We start from the raw sequence: 23,418 nt of genomic DNA on the forward strand, positions 1-23,418 counted from the left end.
ATCATAGGACCAGTTTCAGGGTATAACCCTTCATCAGCTAGGCTAGCTTGAATCCAGTGGCACAGTGAGCAAAAGAAAAAAGACAAGAGTCATTTCCATGGGAGTTGTGCGTCAAAAAATGACGCTAGTCAGGTTAGAGCCAATATTTTTTACTCTAACCTGACTTGCACCATTCTTTGGCGTACAACCCCTAGTCTTCCATTCGCCTCCGCTGCCCGGTTACCGTCATCTATTTTGACGCTAACCAGGCTGCAGCAACGGCTACCGTCATTCCATAAATAAGGTGCCAAACTGGTGCGTTAGAATGGCGGTAGCCCGAGTTGAACTTTTTGGCACAAATCTGCTCTAGTGCAGGTTTGCGCCAAAAAGTATAAATATGGGCCATGGTTTCTAAATGTTCCTGATATGGACATTATAGACTGGTATGTTTTCCTGGTTCTCCAATGATGTGCCATATATGTGCTGATGTTCTTTTTATGGGCATTCTATTCTGATATGTTTTATTACTTGCCATATGTTTTCTAAGGTTCCTGGTATGGGCATTTTTGATATTTCTAGTGACGTAATGTGATTCGTCACTACTGCTTATTTTGCAGAATAATAAGAAACCTATGTGTGATGTGTGACAACTGCTGGTTTCCACAGAGTAACTATTGTATAACATTCTGACAACTGCTTGGGCAGTAGGATATTACTGACATGTTGTGTTTGGTCTAATAATTATGCTGTGCACAATACAGTTTATTTTTATAGAACTTGGTGCTGTGTTTCCATTGTGGTGGGGATAGTGTGTCACGTGTGTTGTGTGTGTTGTGCAAACACTTTATACATTGCCTCTGGGATCGGACAAGCTACCAAGGGGGTAGGTAGGGGTTAACTTTGGTGGGTAACTCACTTGCCCTGACCAGAGTGGGTGGGTTCTGACTGGCTTAGGTGTATACCCTAGCAAACCAGAAACCCCATTTCTAACACTATTCCAGTCTGACCGCAAGCTTTTGAACAGCGCTTATGTATTCACTCTTTAAGGGTAGGATTAGACGTGTTGAAGGAGATGGAAAAATTATACTTTTTCAATTGAAGGGTTGATGTGCAGCTAATGGCACACTCAATGGAAATTAATGATTCATCAAGAAATTAGTGCATGCATGCATGCACTAATACACACCCTTAACTATGAACGTGTTTTTGTTCAAAAAGAAGAAACAAGAACAATAATATAACCTCCTTATGTTCAGTAAGCTTCAGCAAACAGAAGTGGTCAGTGAACAGGTGGCAGCTTCCTCTGAAACTGTTTTATGTACCACATATATTCTTGTTAGTCTTACAGTTTTCATTAAGGTGATGACTAGATCTGATTCATATAAGAAAGGGTGTTAACATCCATTCTGGAGTCTGGAAGCGATTAAAAGCAAAAATAAACAAAACACTCTGTATTGTTTGCATGCTAGAAATTCTGGGCACATAACTGTTTTCCGAACCCATTTGCCCCTGGCTGGGTGGAGATGTTAAATGGGATTGGGGTTGCGGGTGAGAAAGGATGGGTTTGAAGGATGTCTGGTGTCAGACGAAACATATGTGAAGCAGGAAGTGGATTATCTGCTCCTCCATGGTGCTACAAGTGGTGGGCCGGAGCCAGATAGTGCCCCAACCTGCAGTCCCTGCCCCTCGCTTGACAAGGTTTTGCAGTGTTCAGGTTTGAATCAAAGAAAGCCGGGACCAACGTTTCCACATATGGGAATTTCAGGTCCCCAAACTCAGGAGCTCATGAACAATGGTGGCACAGCATCCACCCCAAGACTACCTCCCCAACACACTTGTAATAAGGCCTTTTGGAGGAGTTTCAATCACATTTTTCAACAGCTGCACTAATATAGACAGAGACAGTAGGTGCCTGTGCTTAGCACATTTTATCTTACTTGATAACATCTTCACCCTCTGTTCACTTTATGAATCCTATATTGCATAACTCTGCATCTGTAGAAACTAGCCACTGAATTGGTTGAATGGTTTTCTCCTAGGTTTATCAACTAAGTACTAATAAGTATGACACTGCACATTGCATTCACCGTGGATAGATTTACAGTCCCTGTGTCAATGTATAAAAGCTCAAGCACAATTGATGTTAGTTGTCCTATGATGTACTGAGTTACCTTCTGTCCACGGGTGTACTCTTCATTATGTACCTGTAGGAAAGTATCCTCTTTCTAGTTTGGTTAACTCCACTTTTGGCCAGTTTGTCAGTGTGTTTAACTGTGTCTACAAGGATCCTGCTAACCAGAACCCCAGTAGTTATGCTTGCTCCCTTACATTTGGTTGTTGGTTACTGTTATCACAGTATTTCACCCACAACTGGCATACTGGTGCCCCTTCTAAGTCCCTAGTGTATGGTATCTAGGTACTCAGGGCATTGGGGTTCCAGGGGATCCCTTTGGGCTGCAGCATATATTCTGCCACCCATAGGGAGCCCATACAAAGGCTTCTGCAGGACTGCCATTGCAGCCTGTGTGAAAAGGTGCAAGCACCCTTTCATTGCCATTTTCACTACACCAGGGTCCAGATGTAGCAAAGGATTTGCGTGTCACAAACGGCGAAAATCGCCGTTTGCGAGGCGCAAATACCTCTTTGCTATGCAGAAATGCATATTGCGAGTCGGGACCGACTCGCAATATGCATTTCAGAATCGCAAATAGGAAGCGGTGTTCCCTTCCTATTTGCGATTCGGAGTGGCTTGCAATACCATTTGCGACCGCATATGCGGTCGCAAAGGGTTTTGCAGTTACCAACCACTTCAAGTGGATGGTAACCCACTCGCAAATTGGAAGGGGTCCCCATGGGACCCCTTCCCCTTTGCGAATGGACCCAATACTATTTTTTCAGGGCAGGTAGTGGTCCAAGGGACCACTACCTGCCCTGAAAAACTACCGAAACTAAAGGTTTCGGATTTTTTTTTAAGTGCAGCTCGTTTTCCTTTAAGGAAAACGGGCTACACTTAAAAAAAAAAACTGCTTTATTTATAAGCAGTCACGAACATGGAGGTCTGCTGACTACAGCAGGCCTCCATGTTTGCGAGTGCCCATAGTTGCTATGGGGCCGCAATTTGCGACCCAACTCATTAATATTAATGAGGTGGGTCTTTGCGACCCCATACCGACTCGCAGACGGTGTCTGAGACACCGTTCTGCATACCAATTTGCGAGTTGCAAATTGCGAGTCGGAAGGACTCGCAATTTGCAACTCGCAAATTGGATTTTTGCTACATCTGGCCCCAGGTCACTTATAAGTCACCCCTATGGCAGGCCCTCCAGCCCTGAGGGTAGGGTGCAAAGTACCTGTGTGAGAGGTGTCCCCACGGACTCCAGGCCCATTTTCCTAGACTTTGTGAGTGCGGTGATGACATTTTACACGTGTACTGGGCATAGGTCACAACCTACGTCCAGCTACATAATGATAACTCCAAACATAGGCATGGTCTGTATCATGTTGGAATCATACCCCAAGGCTTTTGCAAGCACTGGTTGTATGATTCCATGCACTCTGGGGGCTCTTTAGAGGACTCCCAGTATTGCCATTTCAGCCTTCAGAGGGTTTCCAGGCAGTCCAAGCTGCTGCCACCTCCCAGACAGGTTTCTGCCCTCCTGTTGCTTTAAAAGCTCAAGCTCAGGAAGACAGAACAAAGGATTTCCTTTGGGAGAGAGGTGTTACACCCTTTCCCTTTGGAAATAGGTATTACAGGCTTGGGAGGGGTAGCCTGCCCAAGCCACTGGAGATCCTTTGAAGGGCACATTTGGTGCCCTCCTTGCATAACCATGTCTACCCCAGTTCAGAGACCCCCAGTCCCTGCTCTGGTGTGAAACTGGACAAAGGAAAGGGGAGTAACCACTCCCCTGTTCATAACCACCCCAAGGGTGATGGTCAGAGCTCCTACAGAGGGTCCCTGGGTTTTGCCATCTTGGATTCAAGGTTGGTAGGGAACTCTGGGAGCATCTGAGTGGCCAGTGCAAGCAGGTGATGTCAGAGCCTTCCCCTGATAGGTGCTAACCTGGTTAGGTGACCAATCCCCCTTTAAGGGCTATTTAGGGCTTCTCCTATGGAAGGTTCCTCAGATTCGGAATTCAAGACTCCAGCAGGAGTCCTCTGCATCCTCCACGTTGACTTCTCAATGACAAAACTGTATCTGTAGTTTTCAGAATCCTACAAGCTGCAACAAAGAAGCAAGACGCCTCCTGCAACATTGTATCTCTGGTTCCTGCCAGCAACTGCAATTGTTTCCCAGCTGTGCATCCTCTGAGGACAGCCTGTCTCTAGCCTGCATCAGAAGGAAGAAGGAATCTCCCTTGGGGTGAAGGATTCACTCCCTTGCTTCTGCAAGCACCGACTGCAATGACGACAAGCTGTGTGTATCCCCTGTTCTCCTGAGTTGCATTGATCCTGCATCACAGGTGGTAGACTGAAGTGTTCCCGATGGTCCTTTCTTCCAGCTGTCCAACTTTTGTGGAGGTAAGCCTTTGCCTCACTATGCAAGACAGTACCACTGTGCACCACGTCATTTGCAGCTGCTAGGGCTTTTAGGCATTATTCCTCCAACCTCTTCATGCAACTTGAAGCTCCGACCCCCAGCACTTCATCCTGTGACGCACAGCTTCCTGAGTGGTTCCCCAGCGGCGTGGGAGCCTCTGTGGTAGTGCTCCATGGGCCTCTTTTGCAACTTCTTTGTCCTCATCCTGTGGGACTCATGTGAGTGCTACCTGGTCTTCTGCAAGCTCCCTGTACTGATGCGAGCCCCCTCTGACTCGCCCTCCTGGGTAGATTCGACCTGGTCCCTGGCAGAGCCATTTTCTGCTAACTGCGAGCTTTGCTTGAGCCAAGGCTTATTGGCAAACTCCAACAATGCAAACCCTACTGCAATCCTCCATCTTGCATGAGACATCACCTGCACCCTCCAGGTACCCGACTCTGTCTTCTTCGGTGCAGTGCTGACTCTTCATCCTCACCAGTGGTTCACTTCTTGCACCTTCGTCCCGGTTGGTTGGGGCTCCTGCCCTTCCTTGACTCTCCTGTGCTTTTTGGACTTGGTCCCCTCTCTCCACAGGTCCTCTCCTCCAGGAATCTACTGTTGGTGTCTTGCAGTCTCTTCTGTGTTTTGCAATATTCTTCTGTTCTTCTTTTTGTGTGTTCTAGGAAAGTTACTGTGATTTACTCCTGCTTTCCTGGTCACTGGGATGGGGTCTGGTACTTACCTTTGGGCTTTCTAAGTACTCCCAGCTCCCCTGTACACATTACACTTGGCTAGGTGGGAGACCGACTTTCGCATTACACTTTTTTAGTATATAGTCGGTGCTCCCCCTAGGCCCATTTCTAACTATTGTGATTTTTACTAATTGCACTGTTTTCTAACTGTTATTATGCCTATTTCTGCATACTAGTGTATATAATTTGTGCATTACTTACCTACTAAGGGAGTTCAACATCTATGGTATTTTTGGTATTTGTGTCACCAACATAAAGTACCTTTATTTTTGTAACACTGTGTGTTTTCTTTCATGTGTGTGAATACTATGTTTCCTAGATAAGCCTTGGCTGCTCATCCACAGCTACCTCTAGAGAGCCCGGCTTCTAGACGCTGCCTACACTACACTAATATGGGATAACTGGACCTGGTATAAGGTGTAAGTACCATAGGTACCCACTACACACCAGGCCAGCCTCCTACAGTACCCCAACTGGTACCATGATTGTCATCAATGATCCAATGCACAGTAGTCTCAGATCATTCCCTTGTTCAGACAATAATGAACAACCTGGCCAGATAATTCATATCTAAACCATGCACTTTCAATTAACTTTCCTAAAACTCCCAGACTTTATCCAGTATTTGGTAGTAGATATTCAATAATTTATAGGCTAACATTGAGAAAAATGTACCTTATTATCATTCAAATTACCTCAGAAATCGGGTCAAGTTTTAGCCTCTATGATTTCCATCCAACAAGAACAAGCACTGTCAAGGTCACACTAACAGCAGAATTACCATTGTTGAAAGTTTCTACTTCATGAGAATGAGCTCTCGCCTCTAACTCTCAGACAGTACTATAATGATATTTATCTTCCTGGATTGAAGGGTTAAAGGGTCTTAAGTTAGAGACCAATTTGGGATTCTTCGGGAGACCCTTCTTCCAATGTGCAGCCTAACCAAAGGGAACATTGCAGGACTGGATGAACTTCATGCAAGGTTGTACAAGCCCTGCATACTACTCTTGTTTCCATTCTCCTAAGGTTATAAGAGAACCAATGACTAACGACTTGGCTCTACACAACAGAGATCAGACCAGAACAATAGGCTTTTAAAAACAAGATAAACAGCAGTTAGACTGCAAGTCAGATTGGCCACTTTTCCCCTCTTCAATAGTGACTTAAAGTGTATTCCAAGGTATTGTCTGCAATGGTGATAACTATAACATCAATCAATCAATCATTTGCAGGAATTGTAGAGCGTGTCCCGACGTTAACAGATTTGCTGAACCCTTATAGCTAAAACTGTTTACTGAAATGCTGATTCAAAGAGCCATATCTTAAGATTGCATTGGAAGGGGTCTACATTCATCATAGTCCATAGATAAGCAGGGAGAGAAAAGATTGATTTGTGGAACCACCACCAACAGAGTGTCAGAGGAGTGAAAAGTCCCGGCCAAATGGTAAGGGATAATCATATTGGCCAGGTTCCAAGGACCAGCCCAATAGAAAGCTCTATCGGCCAGCATGAGTCCCTTTAACCGTACTCTCTCCTTGTTTGATAACCACTACAGCTCTTTAAGAAGAGTAAGAATATGATCTCCTCTAGGGAGTTTCAACAAGAGCTGAGCAGAGGCATTCTATACCAACTTCAGTCTTCTGAGTTGATAAGCTGGTAGACCCTAGTAAAAAGAGTTGGCCTAGTTAAGCCGAGAAGGGATAAAACATTTATTACCATGTTCTGATACTGAACGGGAAGCAAGTATGGAACTTTCTTTAGGGATTTCAAGAGCCCAAAACAGGAGCCCACAACACAATCTAGATTGGGACCAAAGGAGGCTAGCTAGATTGTCAAACTTCACCCTTAATTTGCATGCAAAGGTGGCTGGGACTGCCAGTGGTGGGATGAATCTAGACCATCCTTCACCATCCCAGGTGGGAAGGGAGGAGGTATATGTGGAGTAACAGAATTTCAGTTTTGCTCTCATTACACTGTAATTTGCTGAGAGTCATTTATTGATATGAAGCCGTTATGCAAGACTTAAATCTGCTGAAACATTAGGTACGTTTCTGTCACAAGTATGAAGGATCTGATTGTTGTTGTCAGAGGACACAATTTGCACGCTAAAAGATTCCAACTATACCGCCTATGGAATCATGTATATATTGAATAGCGTTGAACTCAGGATAGAGCCATAATGAACACTGAACCTGAAAGGTTTAGGATCCAAGGCATAAGGTGCCATCCCGACTGTTTTGCCTCTGTCAGAAAGAAATGAGTGAAACTAAGCCATAGCAGCTCCACTAAGGTCTATATTTCCAGCTGCTGCAAAAGGGTGAGACACTGTATCAAAGAATGCAGATTGATCTAAAAGTAGCAATGCAACCTGTTTCTCTTGATTGACTACAAGCTTAATAGTATCAGTGATTGCCACTTAGGTGGATTCAGTGCTAAAGCCGAAGCGGAAACCTGATTGAGAAGGATGGAGCAGATGGAATTGTCTAAATAATTAGATAGTGGATCATTAATCAACTTCAACTTCAATATCTTAGTGAAACCGTCAGTAAGGAAATATGTCTAAAGTTAGCCAGAATTGATCACTGACATCTTTGTTTTGGCACTTTCTATTCCTAGAGAAGATACCACTTCACATTTAAACCACTCGCTGAGGCCTATGATTTGCACAATACTCTAAATCAACCAATCATTATAAAGCTACTAGAATGTAAAAACATATTTTACAACCTCACATGATGATTCGTGTGGGTTTCCTCATTGGAAGCATACCAAAATACCTTAACCGGGATCACACCATCTCTAACAATCCACAACCCATGGCTTTAGAGAGTGAGATGGTGTGCCACAGCTTTTAGATCCAATTTAGAACCAAGCCAGGAGTCCACTCACTCCACCTCTGAATGATCCTGCTTGGAGCCTCTGTTGCTACAATCCATTAATAGTGCTGACATCCTCCTAGTTCAAACACTTTGCCCTGATATTCATCTTATGGCAAATGCAGATGATGTCACAGTATTTACATCTGATTCCAATATAGCTACTGGGAATACTGCGACTAATGCCTTGAAATTTGGCTGTGGGGGTGAGTATCTTTAATCAAGCAACTTAATATGTGATAATGTACTAATGATGTCTGTGCTCAGTTGAGAACAGGTGTTGTACTTGGTCTTGGAGCTTTTTGCCTAGTATCTTTAGCATTTTTAGTGCTTAGTGTGCATGTATTTTAGGCTTTGTCTTGTGTCTGAGAACATATCTTATATAACTCTAATTCTACGAACTGAAATTACATCTACATCTAATGTGCCTGAACATCTAGTTGTTATTTGGCCTGTTGAGCACATATATGAGTATTAAAATGTATTAATTGGACTACTTGGCTAGGATCCTCTAATCACCCAAAGAGTTATTTCAGATAGTGTTTTTGTTACAAACTTCCTCTATCATAATATTTCTTTGGCATTGTAAAAATCTTTTACATTTTTACACAACTCCTGCCAACATTTCTAAATTGTCAAAATTAGGACCCAGAACCTGTTCCAGTGGACGATGCCTCACTGGGAATTCACATCTTGCCTTTGCCACTTACACACTCCTGGGAGATTTTGGGGTCTGAATGGTCTCAAAGTTTGAGCTTATTTACAATTTTAAAAAAAGTCAAGCTAATCCACTCAACCTATTCCATTGGATTACATTATGGATTTATTGATCTCTTAAATTGTTTTGCTAAAACGATTATTGTACTGGACCGATTGAGAGCCTCGGCATTGTAGCAGTGGCAGGCCAAAATGCATAAGTTTCACACTTTGAGAAGTGGCTTGTGCAAACAAAAGGTTGGTCTAAAAGATAATTTCATGTATTGGATACCTTTGACCAGATGCCATAGGTAAGTCCCTTTCTGCATGTTCTTTCTGCTGGTTGATGTTTTTGTTTTTCTTTACTGTGTTAATGACAGTTGTTTATATGATTATATATGCATTGTGCTTATTCTTGAATTACTCAGATTTTTCATTAAAAGCAGAGTCAAGCATTTTTGATAATTTCTGACATGGCAATGGAATGTAAGTATGACGGAAAAACATTGAAAAGATGTTCACATTTGTTTTTAATTTCTGGTGCTGTTCCACGTCAGTCAAACCATCACCTTGCCGACATTATTTTATCCGCCTCACCCCCCAAAGAAGGAGGAGAGGCTCCATTGCTTGGACTTCAAGAGAACACTGTGATTCTTCATAGGTCATACCTAAGAACACTAGGTGGATGATTAACTCTTGGTGGGGTTCTCTGGAGCAAAGAAATGGCAAGGCAGCGCAGAGGAGAACCATCTTCCAGTGGTTCATGAACTTCTATGCATCAGCCAAACAGCATCATCCAGAAGGACTGCATGCTCATTCTGCCAGGGCCAAAGCTGCTACAACTGTGTTAGCACATGGAGTCTCTGTCCTAGACATTTGCCAGGCACCTAAGCTGGCATCCCTCCATATGTTTGCAAAACACTATTGTCAGTACAGTCTATTTTGCTTAGAAGGTCATTTTGCTTGCTTGGTTCTGCAGCACTTTCTGGTTTGAGTCCACTTAGAGACCCACCTCCATGTAGATACTTCTTTGGTTGGTATTCAAAAGGTGAGGAATCTGCAACTAGAAGTCTCTATCAGAAGAACACGTTACTTACCTACAGTAACTCTCTTTCTGGGAGAGACTATCTAGCCGCAGATTCCTCACTAACCCTTCCATCCCCACATTTTGTCATTGGACTCAACCAATTAATAAAATCCCAATTCTAGGAATCTGCACACCGACTATCAGTTTGCATTTGAGGCTCTGCGTCTGTGGGCCTGCAGGAGTTGACCCTATATAAGCCTGCATGTTATTTGTCGAGCGGAGCTGCCTCAGTGCAGAGTTACATAGTGGTGCACAGTGGAACTGCTGAAAAGTTTCAGGATCCAGTATGATGGATGAGGAATATCCAAAAGCTTAGGCTAGATAGAATCTCTGGCAGAAAGAGCATTATCGAAGGTAAGTAACTTGTTGGTTGGGTATGGGACTACCTAGGATTTATTTTGGTTGTGTTGACATCTATATCTAAAAGGAAAAGATTTAGAACCATGATTGCTAAAGAAGCCTTTTCAGTCCTTCTCCTACTGGTACCACATACAGTACTCCCAAAGAGTGCGAGAGAGATTTACCAACTATTGACAACCAAAGGACTTCATGGAAGGACACTGCCTCAAAAAGTAAGGGAATTTCTTCACATAAAAGAGTGCTGTATGTTGTTACTCAAGGGCCATCTCATGTGGAAACATCAAGAAGATTGGCCTGAAGGTAGTGAGGTTTGAAAAAGTTTCTATGTCACAATCTGAATTTCAAATGGAGGGAGGGTTGAACCTCCCCAGATCCTTCTCACAGATCACAGAAGCCATGTGCAGCAGAATTGGTCTGCCTGCCATCCTTTTACAAGTCCAGTATTGCTCTGAGAAAGGCTGGGTAACGGCTTAGCTTTGCAAGGGTCACATGCCGGTGGGTGAGGGATACCATAAGAAACTCCTAGTTCCTCTATGATCAATGAAGGAAAGGTTTCCAGACTATGACCAACATTCTTTTGCAGTAGTTCTTGTTTGCCTTACTGCAAACCGGCCAAAATGCAATGCAACAGAGCAAATCCCAGATAACAAAGACACACAAAATGTGGACACTGAGGAGGGGGGGGTGAGTGGGGAGTGTACCATGGAAATCCCAGTGTCTTCCCACATCTAACACTAAGGTGGTCATTACAACCCTGGCGGACAGTGTTAAAGCGGCGGTAAGACCGCCAACAGGCCGGCGGAAAAAAATTAGCAATTACGACCGTGGCGGAAACCACCAACAAAGACAGCCACTTTAACACTCCGACCGCCACAGCGGTACAAACAAACAGCGCGACGGTCACCGCCAACAGACAGGCGGAAGACAATGTACCGCCAACACTATTATGACAGGCCAATCCGCCACCTTTTCTGGGAGGGATTCACCACGGATAAAAACACGGCGGAAACAGGAATTTCGAAGGGAAAACGCTCACCTCTACACACTCCACGAGGAACGAGGACACCATGGACCCGGAACTCCAAATCCTACCTGCGATAGTCTTCCTGCTCCTGTACCAGGAGCACGAACGCCGGCGGCGAAAACCACGGTGAGTAGTGCACCTACGACACAGGGGAGGGGGAGGTAAAAAACAGGGACACACACATGCAACACCCCCACCCCCACCCTCACCCACTACAACACACACACTAATACATATCTATACATTATAGTTACACCCCTCAACCGCCCCGGAAGAATGCAAAGACAAAAGGAAATGAGTGTAACTATTGTAATCTATTGTAATCTATTAAAATGCAGTACGCAAAAATATACATATATACACTATTAATAAAATATACACCAAGAATAGTAGTCCAGGTAATGCACCATTTATAGTCCGTGGACCACTGGGCCCAAAATGCATGGGCGAGGCCCACACTCAATACCAGATCAAAACAGAGAGAACACTGCAGGAGCATCAGATAGAAATACAACAGGCACCTCAGGGGGAAGGGAAAGGGGCCACCTCAGCCAGATGAGTGCATGACGCCAGATCCACGAGGGGGCTCAATGCCCACTGTTCAATCCTGGGGAGTGCAAAGCCACAGTCTCTCATGTCTCTACAGTGGGTGGCTTGCCCACTATTCAATCCTGGGGAGTGCAAAGCCACAGTCTCTCAAGTCTCTACAGTGGGTGGTTTGCCCACTGTTCAATCCTGGGGAGTGCAAAGCCACAGTCTCTCAAGTCTCTCCAGTGGGTGGTTTGCCCACTGCATTATCCTGGGGAGTGCAAAGCCACAGTCCCTCAAGTCTCTCCAGTGGGTGGTTTGCCCACTCCATTATCCTGGGGTGTGCAAAGCCACAGTCTCTCAAGTCTCTACAGTGGGTGGTTTGCCCACTGCATTATCCTGGGGAGTGCAAAGCCACAGTCTCTCAAGTCTCTCCAGTGGGTGGTTTGCCCACTGCATTATCCTGGGGAGTGCAAAGCCACAGTCTCTCAAGTCTCTACAGTGGGTGGTTTGCCCACTGCATTATCCTGGGGAGTGCAAAGCCACAGTCTCTCAAGTGGATAACAGTCTGGAGGGGGGCTGGTGCCCAGAGTGCTTCATCCTGTGAAGGACAGAGGTAGTGGATGGATCTCTCCACTGGTTCTGGAGTGGTACTGGTGCCCAGAGTGCTTCATCCTGTGAAGGACAGAGGTAGTGGATGCATGTCTCCACTGGTTCTGGAGGGGGACTGGTGCCCAGAGTGCTTCATCCTGTGAAGGACAGAGGTAGTGGATGCATGTCTCCACTGGTTCTGGAGGGGAACTGGTGCCCAGAGTGCTTCATGCATGTCTCCACTGGTTCTGGAGGGGGACTGGTGCCCAGAGTGCTTCATCCTGTGAAGGACAGAGGTAGTGGATCCATGTCTCCACTGGTTCTGGAGGGGGACTGGTGCCCAGAGTGCTTCATCCTGTGAAGGACAGAGGTAGTGGATGCATGTCTCCACTGGTTCTGGAGGGGGACTGGTTCCCAGAGTGCTTCATCCTGTGAAGGACAGAGGTAGTGGATGCATGTCTCCACTGGTTCTGGAGGGGGACTGGTGCCCAGAGTGCATCACTCACCCTGTGACGGTTCCAATTGCGTCAGTGCCCCTGCGGCTCATGGGCTAGCGGTGCTTGATTTGGCGGGGCCCTGTTCAGCGGTGCTTGAGTTGACGGTGCCCTGTTCAGCGGTGCTTGCGTTGGCGGTGCCCTGTTCAGCGGTGCTTGAGTTGGCGGGCCCTGTTCAGCGGTGCTTGATTTTGCGGGGCCCTGTTCAGCGGTGCTTCAGTTGGCGGTGCCCTGTTCAGCGGTGCTTGAGTTGGCGGTGCCCTTTGCAGCGGTGCTTGCCCTGTTCAGCGGTGCTTGAGTTGGCAGGGCCCTGTTGAGCGGTGCTTGATTTGGCATGGCCCTGTTCAGCGGTGCTTGAGTTGGCGGTGCCCTGTTCAGCGGTGCTTGAGTTGACGGTGCCCTGTTCAGCGGTGCTTGCCCTGTGCAGCGTGCTTGAGTTGGCGGGGCCCTGTTCAGCGGTGCTTGAGTTGGCAGTGCCCTGTTCAGCGGTGCTTGATTTGGCGGTGCCCTGTTCAGCGGTGCTTGAGTTGGCAGTGCCCTGTTCAGCGGTGCTTGCCCTGTTCAGCGGTGCTTGAGTTGGCGGTGCTCTGTTCAGCGGTGCTTGAGTTGGCGGTGCCCTGTTCAGCGGGGCTTGAGTTGGCAGTGCCCTGTTCAGCGGTGCTTGCCCTGTTCAGCGGTGCTTGAGTTGGCGGGCCCTGTTCAGCGGTGCTTGAGTTGGCAGTGCCCTGTTCAGCAGTGCTTGCCCTGTTCAGCGGTGCTTGAGTTGGCAGGGCCCTGTTCAGCGGTGCTTGAGTTGGCGGTGCCCTGTTCAGCGGTGCTTGCCCTGTTCAGCGGTGCTTGAGTTGGCGGTGCCCTGTTCAGCGGTGCTTGATTTGGCGGGGCCCTCTTCAGCGGTGCTTGAGTTGGCGGTGCTCTGTTCAGCGGTGCTTGAGTTGGCGGTGCCCTGTTCAGCGGTGCTTGCCCTGTTCAGCGGTGCTTGAGTTGGCGGGGCCCTGTTCAGCGGTGCTTGAGTTGGCGGTGCCCTGTTCAGCGGTGCTTGAGTTGGCGGTGCCCTGTTCAGCGGTGCTTGAGTTGGCGGTGCCCTGTTCAGCGGTGCTTGATTTGGCGGGCCCAGTTCAGCGGTGCTTGAGTTGTTGGAATCTTCCCCTCTCCCGCCGGTCACTGGCCAACTTCTGATGCTTCACCGGGGGGGGCTGGCTGTGCTATGGCTCCGTGCCACACTGGCTGTCCTGGCGGCCGGTGCACTCCACATACCTGTGACTACAGGCACCACTGGTCCCGGAGATGTTGTGGCTGAGGTGCTAGTTCGGGACCGATGAGATGGACGGGGTGGGGGAAGTGTGGGAAAAAAGGTCAAGGCTGGACAGGAAACGTTTTTGGGCCACACTGGGACGGGTAGCTGGAGGGGGTTTGGGAGTGGAGGAAGAGGTGGTGGTAGTAGGAGGTGTACGTTTGGTGACTTTGGGTGCAGGTGCATGCGCTGGACGCTGACGTGAGGTGGATGGCTGTTGGGTGGGTGTGTGCCTGCGTTTGTGTATCTTGGGAGGTGGCGTCACAGACACAGGGGACGTGTGAATGGTAGTGGGGGTGGTGACTGCACGTGAGCAGGGTGTGCTGGTGGGTGTGCTGGTGAGGGACGTAGTGGCTGTAGAGGTAGTTCATGCAGGTGTGTGTGTAGGCGAGACTGGGAGGGAGGAGGGAGAGGACGAGGAGGGGGACACAGTGGAGGCAGTGGATGTTGGTGTGTCTGCATGTGTCTGATGCTTGCGTGAGTGCCTGTGGGATGTGTGGTGCTTATGTTTGCCTGAGCTTCCCTTGTGTGGTGAGGTGTGTGCAGGCTGGTCTGATGGTGTGCTTGGGATAGGCAGAGGTACAGGGCATTGGGTCTGGGTGGAGGAAGTTGGAGGGGGGGCTAGACACAGGGACAATGGCTGCCATCAGTGCTGAGGCCAGAGTTTGAAAGGCTTGGTGAAGGGCCACCTGACCAGAATGAATGCCCTCCAGGAATGCATTTGTTTGTTGCAACTGCCTTTCTACACCCTGGATGGCATTCAAAATGGTAGACTGCCCAACAGTGAGTGACCTGAGGATGTCAATGGCCTCCTCATTGGGGGCAGCTGGGGTGACTGGCAGGGCCTGAGGTGCCTGGGGCGAAGGTGATACCCACCCTCCTGGGTGAGCGGGCAGAGGGCGAAGGCTGAGGGGCTTCTGGGAGGGCGGTGCTGGTAGGGGGGTTGACGGCTGTACCTGTAGATGCGGGGGGCACAGATGTTGCCACCACCACAAGGGAGCTCCTATCAGAGGACAAGTCCTTGTCGCTGGTGTCAGCTCCTGTCCCCGCCGTGGAGCTCCCCTCGCCCTACGTCCCACTGGTGAATTCTGAGTCCGTGGTGTGGGCCTCCATGGCCATGTGAGATGTAGCTCCCTCGTGCTCCGGTGCCACTGCTCCTCCGCCTGATGATGCTAATGCACACAAGAACAGGGAAACCACAAAAAGGGGGGGGAACAGAATAAAGACATGTTGAGTGCATGGATTACCGCTACAGTTGGCGGACAAGACAGACACAGAAGCCCCCTGCACTACGCCACGCTCTTGGGCTCTACAGTGCAATTCCTGGGAAATGGACTACAAGGCTATGGACGACATCTGCACACATAGATGACACAGGGGCAAGAATAGCTGTACTTGGCACTCTACAGAGGTGGGTTGGGGGGGCCACAGGGCCATGCCTTACGGAGGGGCCTTGCCTACGGAACTTGCCCTGGCCTAGGGAAACCCACAGCCTCCTCCCCTACCCAGACAACTCCACTGCACGCAAAGTCAGCTGAATGAGAGTGTACTCACCCCCTTGTGTCTGCTGTGTTGCCCTCAAGCGCCCATCCAACTCCGGGTAGGCCACCGCCAGGATCTGAACATCAGGGGGGTCATGGTTTGACGGGCACCCCTCCCACGTTGGGAGGCCTTCCCCAGCTGAGCCTCCGCCGTCTTTTTGCTCCAGCGGCGAATGTCCTCTCATCTTTTCCGGCAGTGGGTGCTCCGACTGTGGTAGACCCCCAGGGTCCAGACATCCTTGGCGATGGCACGCCAAATACCTTTCTTCTGGTGGGCGCTGACCTACATGAAATGTACAGGGGAAGAAGAGAAGCCATTACCAACTGCACCGTCAAAGTGAGTGGCCCCCATCCCTACCCTTGCCATGTGGCACATGCACCCATCGTCTTTCATGCACACAGAACTCTGCCCCCTTCCTTCTTACATACAGCCCTCTCCACACAGGCATAGCCCATACAACATGCTCCCTGTGTACTTACCTGTTTGTCTGGAGGACCGTAGAGTAGCGTGTACTGGGGCAGGACCCCCATCAACGAGCTTCTCCAACTCCTCTGATGTGAAGGCAGGGGCCCATTCCCCAGATGCACAAGCCATTGCCTCTTCCAGACCGAGGTCACAGCAGCGCTTGCAGTATAGGTCCTCTCCTGTCGAAGATCAGGTATCAAGTGGAATGAACAGATAGAAAATGGCGGTCACTTCCACGGTGGTCACGTCCGCAGTGGTGCGTACCATCACCGCCGGCGTACATCGTCATTGGCTCCTGGGACCCATAGGGTCCAATGTTAATCAATGCAGCATTGCGCCACGGTCTCCGACCGCCTACCGCGACAGTGTACAACGCCAGTGCAGTTACCTCACATCCCATTGTCCACTTTAGAGGTCAGGCAGCCGCCATTTCAAGGGCCCACATGGCCTAATTTCCAACTGCGTCACACATACCTAGGCCTAGTCTCAACACACATACAGGCCACATTTTGTGTATGATTGGTGTTCTGGGTAAACTGTGGGTACGTACCTCTGAGTTGTTTGACTCTGTGGTCGCCGTTGTCCTTCATAGGCACCGTCCGCTGGGACATGTGAGGAAATGGCGGAATCCTCCGGTGTACCGACCGCTGGTGGACCTGTCGACAATGGAGGAAAGACATTTTATAATCACCTACAGGTTTGACTGTGCCACAATCCAGGAACTGTGTTCCCAGTTGGAGCCAGACCTGATGTCAGCAATCCGCCATCCCACAGGAATCCCCCCTCAAGTGCAGGTGCTATCAGTGCTCCATTTCCTTGCAAGTGGGTCTTTTCAAACAACTGTGGCCATGGCATCAGGGATGTCCCAGCCTATGTTTTCCAATGTATTGTCCAGAGTGTTGTCTGCCCTGCTGAAACACATGCGGAGCGACATTGTTTTCCCTCAGGTGGAGGATTTGCCTACAGTGATAGGTGACTTCTATGCCCTTGGACATATCCCCAACATCATAGGTGCCATCGATGGTACCCATGTGGCTTTGGTCCTCCCCCACAGGAGTGAACAGGTGTACAGAAACCGGAAGAGTTATCATTCTATGAATGTACAGATGGTATGTTTGGCAGACCAGTACATCTCCCATGTGAATGCCATGTTTCCTGGCTCAGTGCATGACGCCTACAACCTGCGGAATAGCAGCATCCCTTATGTGATGGTCAACTCCAGAGGCACTGTGTGTGGCTATCAGGTGAGCCACTGGAAGCAAGACAGTGGGAATGGTTGTCTGTGTGTCTAACAGTTGCCCCTCGCCATTTGCAGGTGACTCTGGGTACCCCAACCTGTCATGGCTACTGACCCCAGTGAGGAATACCAGGACAAGTGCAGAGGAACGCTATAATGAGGCCCATGGGTGAACTAGGAGGGTGATCGAGTGGACCTTCGGCCTCCTGAAGGCCAGGTTCAGGTGCCTGCATATGACAGGTGGATCCCTATTCTACTCACCAAAGAAGGTGTGCCAGATCATCGTGGCCTGCTGTATGCTTCACAACTTGGCTTTGCGAAGACAGGTGCCTTTTCTGCAAGAGAATGGTCCAGATGGCGGTGTTGTGGCAGCTGTGGAGCCTGTGGACAGTGATGAGGATGAAGCAGAGGAAGAAGACATGCAGAACAGGGACTCAGTGATCCAGCAATATTTCCATTGAAACACAGGTGAGAATACATTCCTGCCTACTACATGTACTTTTACACTACTACCTCTTTACTGTCTGTCGTTTTCACCCAGTGTATGGTCACTGAGTTGTCACTTTCCCTTACGGTTTCACAGATGTGGGTCCCAACGTGTGTCATCTGCTTAGATTCGTCATGGACTAGAGCTATGTGACATAGGTATGTTGACATTACTATTTCAAGAACATTTTGTCACTGTAATTGCAAATACACTATTTCGAAATCACAGACGGACTCCAGATCATTTTGTGCTTTAGGTGTGTTTATTTAAATGCAAAATATTGGAGGGGGAAGTTAAATGGTGAGGGGTGGTGGCGGAGGAGTGTCCATGCCAGAGTCCAGTCTATTAGTCTCACAGGTGCATTGCCCATATGGGCATAGGAAGTGGAGCTGGGGCAGTTTAATTATGGCCAGGGTGACAAAGTGGGACAGTGGGATGACAATCAGGGTGGTCTCATTTCTTGGCGGGGGTCTTGGCATCGTGCTCTGTCTTGTTCCTGGATCTCAGGGACAGTTTGCAGGGTGGTTCTCCCTCTGCAGGGGGTGGGGTGCTGGTGTGGTGGTCCTGTGGCGGGGCATCCTGTCCACTAGCGCCGGCGGAGGTCATAGGCAGTTCAACGTCCATGCTAGTGTCATGGGCCCCTTGTAATGCCACAGTGTCCCTCCTGGTGTTGAGTACTTCCTTCGGCACCCCTATGATGGTGCCCAGGGTGGAGCTGATGGTTCTGAGTTCCTCCCTGAAGCCCATATACTGTTCCTCCTGCATGCGCTGGGTCTCCTGAAACTTAGCCAGTACCGTTGCCATCGTCTCCTGGGAGTGGTGGTATGCTCCCATGATGGAGGAGAGGGCCTTGTGGAGAGTGGGTTCCCTTGGCCTGTCCGCCCCCTGTCGCACAGCATCCCTCCCAGTTCCCCTGTGTTCCTGGGCCTCCGTCCCCTGGACCGTGTGCCCACTGCATCTTCCCCCAGGTCCCTGTTGTTGTTGGGGTGGTGGGTTATCCTGGGTTCCCTGTAGTGGTGGACACACAGCTGATTGACGAGTCCTGGGGACGGAGGTATAGGCCCGCTGGGTGGGTGCTGTGCTGGTGTTTCCAGAGGGGGGAAGGTCTGTGGTGGCCGGTGCCTGTGTGAGAGGAACCAACTGTCCCGTGGCCCACGATGGTCCGGGCTGGTCATCTAGATCCAGTTGGACAGAGGTGCTGTCATCACTGTGGGCCTCTTCTGTGGGTGGAGTGGACATGTCTGGACCCTCCTGTCTGGTGACACTGGGTAGTGGTCCTGCAGGGGTGGAAAGGCATGATTATTGCATCTGTGTGTGGCATGGTGTGCAATGGGTGGGTGACCGTGTACCCCAGTGCTGGCATTCCTGTGTGGGAGCTTGTGTGATGATGGTTTAGGGGGGTGTATGGGTATGTGCAGTGGGCATGCTTTAGTGATGTGTGTCCATGCTTTGTTGTTGCATGCAGGGCTTGGTGTTGGGATGTGTGGTTTGTGATATTGGTACATTTGTGAGGAGTTGGAGTGATGGGGTGAGGGCGAGGGTGGGGGTATGTGATAGCATGCAGGTAGGGTGGGGGATGTAATAGTTAAGATTTGACTTACCAGAGTCCATTCCTCCAACAACTCCTGCGAGGCCCTCATGATGCAGAATCACCAAGACCTGCTCCTCCCATGTTGTTAGTTGTGGGTGAGGAGGTGGGGGTCTGCCGTCAGTCCGCTGAACTGCCTGGTGGCGTCTTGAGACCACGGAACGCACCTTCCCCCATAGGTCGTTCCACCTTTTCCTGATGTCCTCCCGATTTCTTGGGTGTTGTCCCACTGCGTTGACCCTGTCTACTATTCTTCGCCATAGCTCCATCTTCCTTGCAATTGAGGTGTGCTGCACCTGTGATCCAAATATCTGTGGCTCTACCCGGACGATTTCCTCCACCATGACCCTGAGCTCCTCCTCTGAGAACCTGGGCTGTCTTTGCTGTACCATGGGGTGGTGTAGGTGATGTGTGGGGTGGTGTGTGTGGTGATAATTGTGGTGATATGTAGTGGTGTGTGGAAATTGTGTGGGTGATGGTGTTAGGTGCCTGTGGATGCTGTTGTACTTGCTGGTGGAGTCTCTCTCTGTGCTTCGTTCTCAATTTTTTGTTGTAGGGGTTTGTGGGTGATGTGGGTGTGTGTTTTATATTGTATTGGGTGTGTGGGAGTGGTGTGTGTATGTGTGGGAGTGGTGTGTGTATGTGTATCAGGTGTTTGTATTTTGAATTGTCCAATGTGGCTGTGTGTTGTAACAGTGTGTGTATTTTGAGGGCGGCGGCGTGTACCGCCAATGGAATACCGCAATTGAAAGACCGCCGCGTGGATTTGTGTGTCGTGATAGTGTGGGCGTATTTCTGTTGGCGTGACGGAGGAGGTTTTGTTTTCACCAGTTTATCACTGACCTTTGGTGTAGCGGACTTGTGTGGGTGTCTGAATTTTGGCAGATTCCGAAATGTGGGTCATAATAGCTGTGGCGGAATTCCACTGCTGCGGCGGTGTATTGGCGGTCTTCTACACGTCAGTAAGCGGCTTTTACCGCCAATGTTGTAATGAGGGCCTAAATTCAGTTCAAAGCAGATAATATTCTCACAACAAACCCAGAGACAGAAATCTGGTAGGTCACAAGCAGGTTCCGGAGTAAAAAGACATGGGATACACAAGAATTGTCTTGACATCCTGTTCTCTCCCTTTCAAATGTTAGATGTGACACAACAGATCTGTCAAGCAGGATTTGAAATTGTGGTGCCAACAGGATGCCCACAGCCTCCCCTCAGAATATTCTGTATTGTTCAGAGGAGTCATCTTTGCCCATTCAGGTCAGCTTATTGTTTGCTACTGGGAGGAAATTCTCACATTTATCAAATCTATACGTGGGTGTGAGAACAGAGTGTTAGTAACTTCCAAAACATTACTTTTCTTTGGTATTTATCTAAAATCTCACTTCACCATTGAATTGGATTTTTTATAGGCATTGAAAAAAGAGGTTGAATTATTTTTCTAGCTTGTCCCATCTGAAACAAACAATAATAGTTGTATATATACAGCAGCAATCCCTGCTGAAGTGAAATAGCTTTAAAAGACTTGTTACCATAGGCACATGGTAACATTATTTTTCTACTTTTTCCCCTTTTAAATGCAATGTACTGTACCTTGCGGACTATAACACTTACATATGTGTCAATTACTAATATTTAAAAGGCAGGACTTTACCTGTTAAAAGGGTTATGTTAACAGGTTGCTCAGCCAGAGTTGCATTGCAGCAGTCAGGCTTAAATGGTAGGCCTGATGCCATGGTATCTTCTGCCCTAATGAATGGAGAACACAAAAAGTGCTGCAGCCCTCAGGTGACTTTTAACTTTCTATGCCATTGGTACAGTTTGTACGTCAAACACTATGGCCTTAGAGCACCAATGATGAATTCTTTATTTTATTTTTAAAGGTTTTAAGGGCCGCCAAAGCACATACACTAGGCCCAGGACAGTAGTGCCATAGTGTGAATGAATGAATGAGGAGAATTTATAAAGCACACAACTACGCCGAAGAGTTTGTCAGCGATATGAACTGCAAGTACAGCCCAAAAGAGAGCAGAAGAGAAATACCAGAAGACCAAAGTAGCCAGAATTCAGTCTCCTATGGAAAACAGATTATTAAGCCAAAGTCCATAGTTAACGGGGAACTGATTCCATACCTCATCAGCTAGGAAGGAGAAGAAGCACTCTCCCTTCCTTGTATGCCTAATCCTCAGCACTACCAGTAAAACTGCCTTGCCAAGCACAATGCTCTTGTAGGACAGTATAAAGTAAATATTACAGCAAGATAGCATGGGCTCACTGAAAACAAATGCAGTAGATAAAGGCTAGAGATTCGAAAAGGATCTGCTTCTTGATGTGTAGCCAGTGGAGAGATCCCTGTGGGAGGGATAATCAATGTCCACCTTGGAAGTGTCAGGATTCCACCACAGAAGCCATTTGAGCCAAAAATACATGATAATGACTCAAAAGAGTGTCCTATGGCATCTAGGGGGTCATTCTGACCCCGGCCGGCGGCAGTACCCGCCGGCCTGGCTGGGACCGCCAGAAGACCGTACCGCGGTCAAAAGACCGTGGCGGTCATTCTGGGTTTCCCACTGGGCTGGCGGGCGACCGCCAAAAGGCCGCCCGCCAGCCCAGTGGGAAACGCCCTTCCACGATGAAGCCGGCTCCGAATGGAGCCGGCGGAGTGGAAGGTGTGCGACGGGTGCAGTAGCACCCGTCGCGAATTTCAGTGTCTGCTGAGCAGACACTGAAATTCAAAGTGGGGCCCTCTTACGGGGGCCCCTGCAGTGCCCATGCCATTAGCATGGGCACTGCAGGGGCCCCCAGGGGCCCCACGACACCCCTCACCGCCATCCTGTTCCTGGCGGTCAAAACCGCCAGGAACAGGATGGCGGTGAGGGGGTCGGAATCCCCATGGCGGCGCAGCAAGCTGCGCCGCCATGGAGGATTCCCATGGGCAGCGGAAAGTCGGCGGTACACCGCCGACTTTCCGTTTCTGCCCGCGGCTGTCAGAATGCCCAAAGGAGCTCCGCCAGCCTGTTGGCGGTGCTCCCGCGGACCCCGGCCCTGGCGGTTTTTACCTCCAGGGTCGGAATGACCCCCCTAGTGTTTAAAAGACTTAATAGCTGATACAAAAGGTTCTAGCAAGACCAACTGCCCTCTGGAAGAAAGGAATGATTTAACCCAGTCCCACACTATTCCTCCAGCCCCTGAGTTGTCAAGACCTTGTTGGAGGATACCATGTAGGATGGCACTGGAAGCTCCAACGAGATTGAGTAAAATCAGGGGGAGGTTCTTACCCTTGTCCAGTCACAACTTAATATGGTCTCATACCTCTAGTAGAGCTGACTCCATACTGTAACAAGGACGGAACCCTGATTGAATGTGATGCAGTAGCTTGCCCTGCTCCAGGTATTCAGATATTGAATTGAGGTATATGTTAAATATTTTTTCCAGCATCTTGAAAACAACATTAAGCAGGGAAACAGCTCTAAGGTTACTAACAATCCTAGGATTTAACAAAGGTTTCTTTAGTGAAGGGATAATGTTAGCCAACTTCCATTCACTGGCATACTGTTGGATGATAATAAGATATTAAAAACCTTATTTATCACCAGGTATATAGCTTCCACAGCCAATGCAAGAATAGAAGGAGGGCAGGGATCCAAGGGTGATCCAGATTTACAATTCCTAATTGCTGTTGCATATTTCTCAAGAGAGAATGCCCTAAAATGATAGAAGTTAATGTATTTCAAGGCCACCTCTCAGCCCATGGCTCTATTGCAGGGTCTGGTAGACTTCTTTGAGTACTGGAAAACTTGACCTCAAAGAAGCCAACCAGATCATTACATATTTCCTGAGAGGGACAGGCCTTAGGGGACAAAAAGGTTGTTGCAATCTGAGAAATGTCTCTAAAACTATTAAACTC

This window comes from Pleurodeles waltl, chromosome 10, assembly GCF_031143425.1.
Source record: "Pleurodeles waltl isolate 20211129_DDA chromosome 10, aPleWal1.hap1.20221129, whole genome shotgun sequence".
In the NCBI taxonomy this organism is placed as follows: Eukaryota; Metazoa; Chordata; class Amphibia; order Caudata; family Salamandridae; genus Pleurodeles; species Pleurodeles waltl.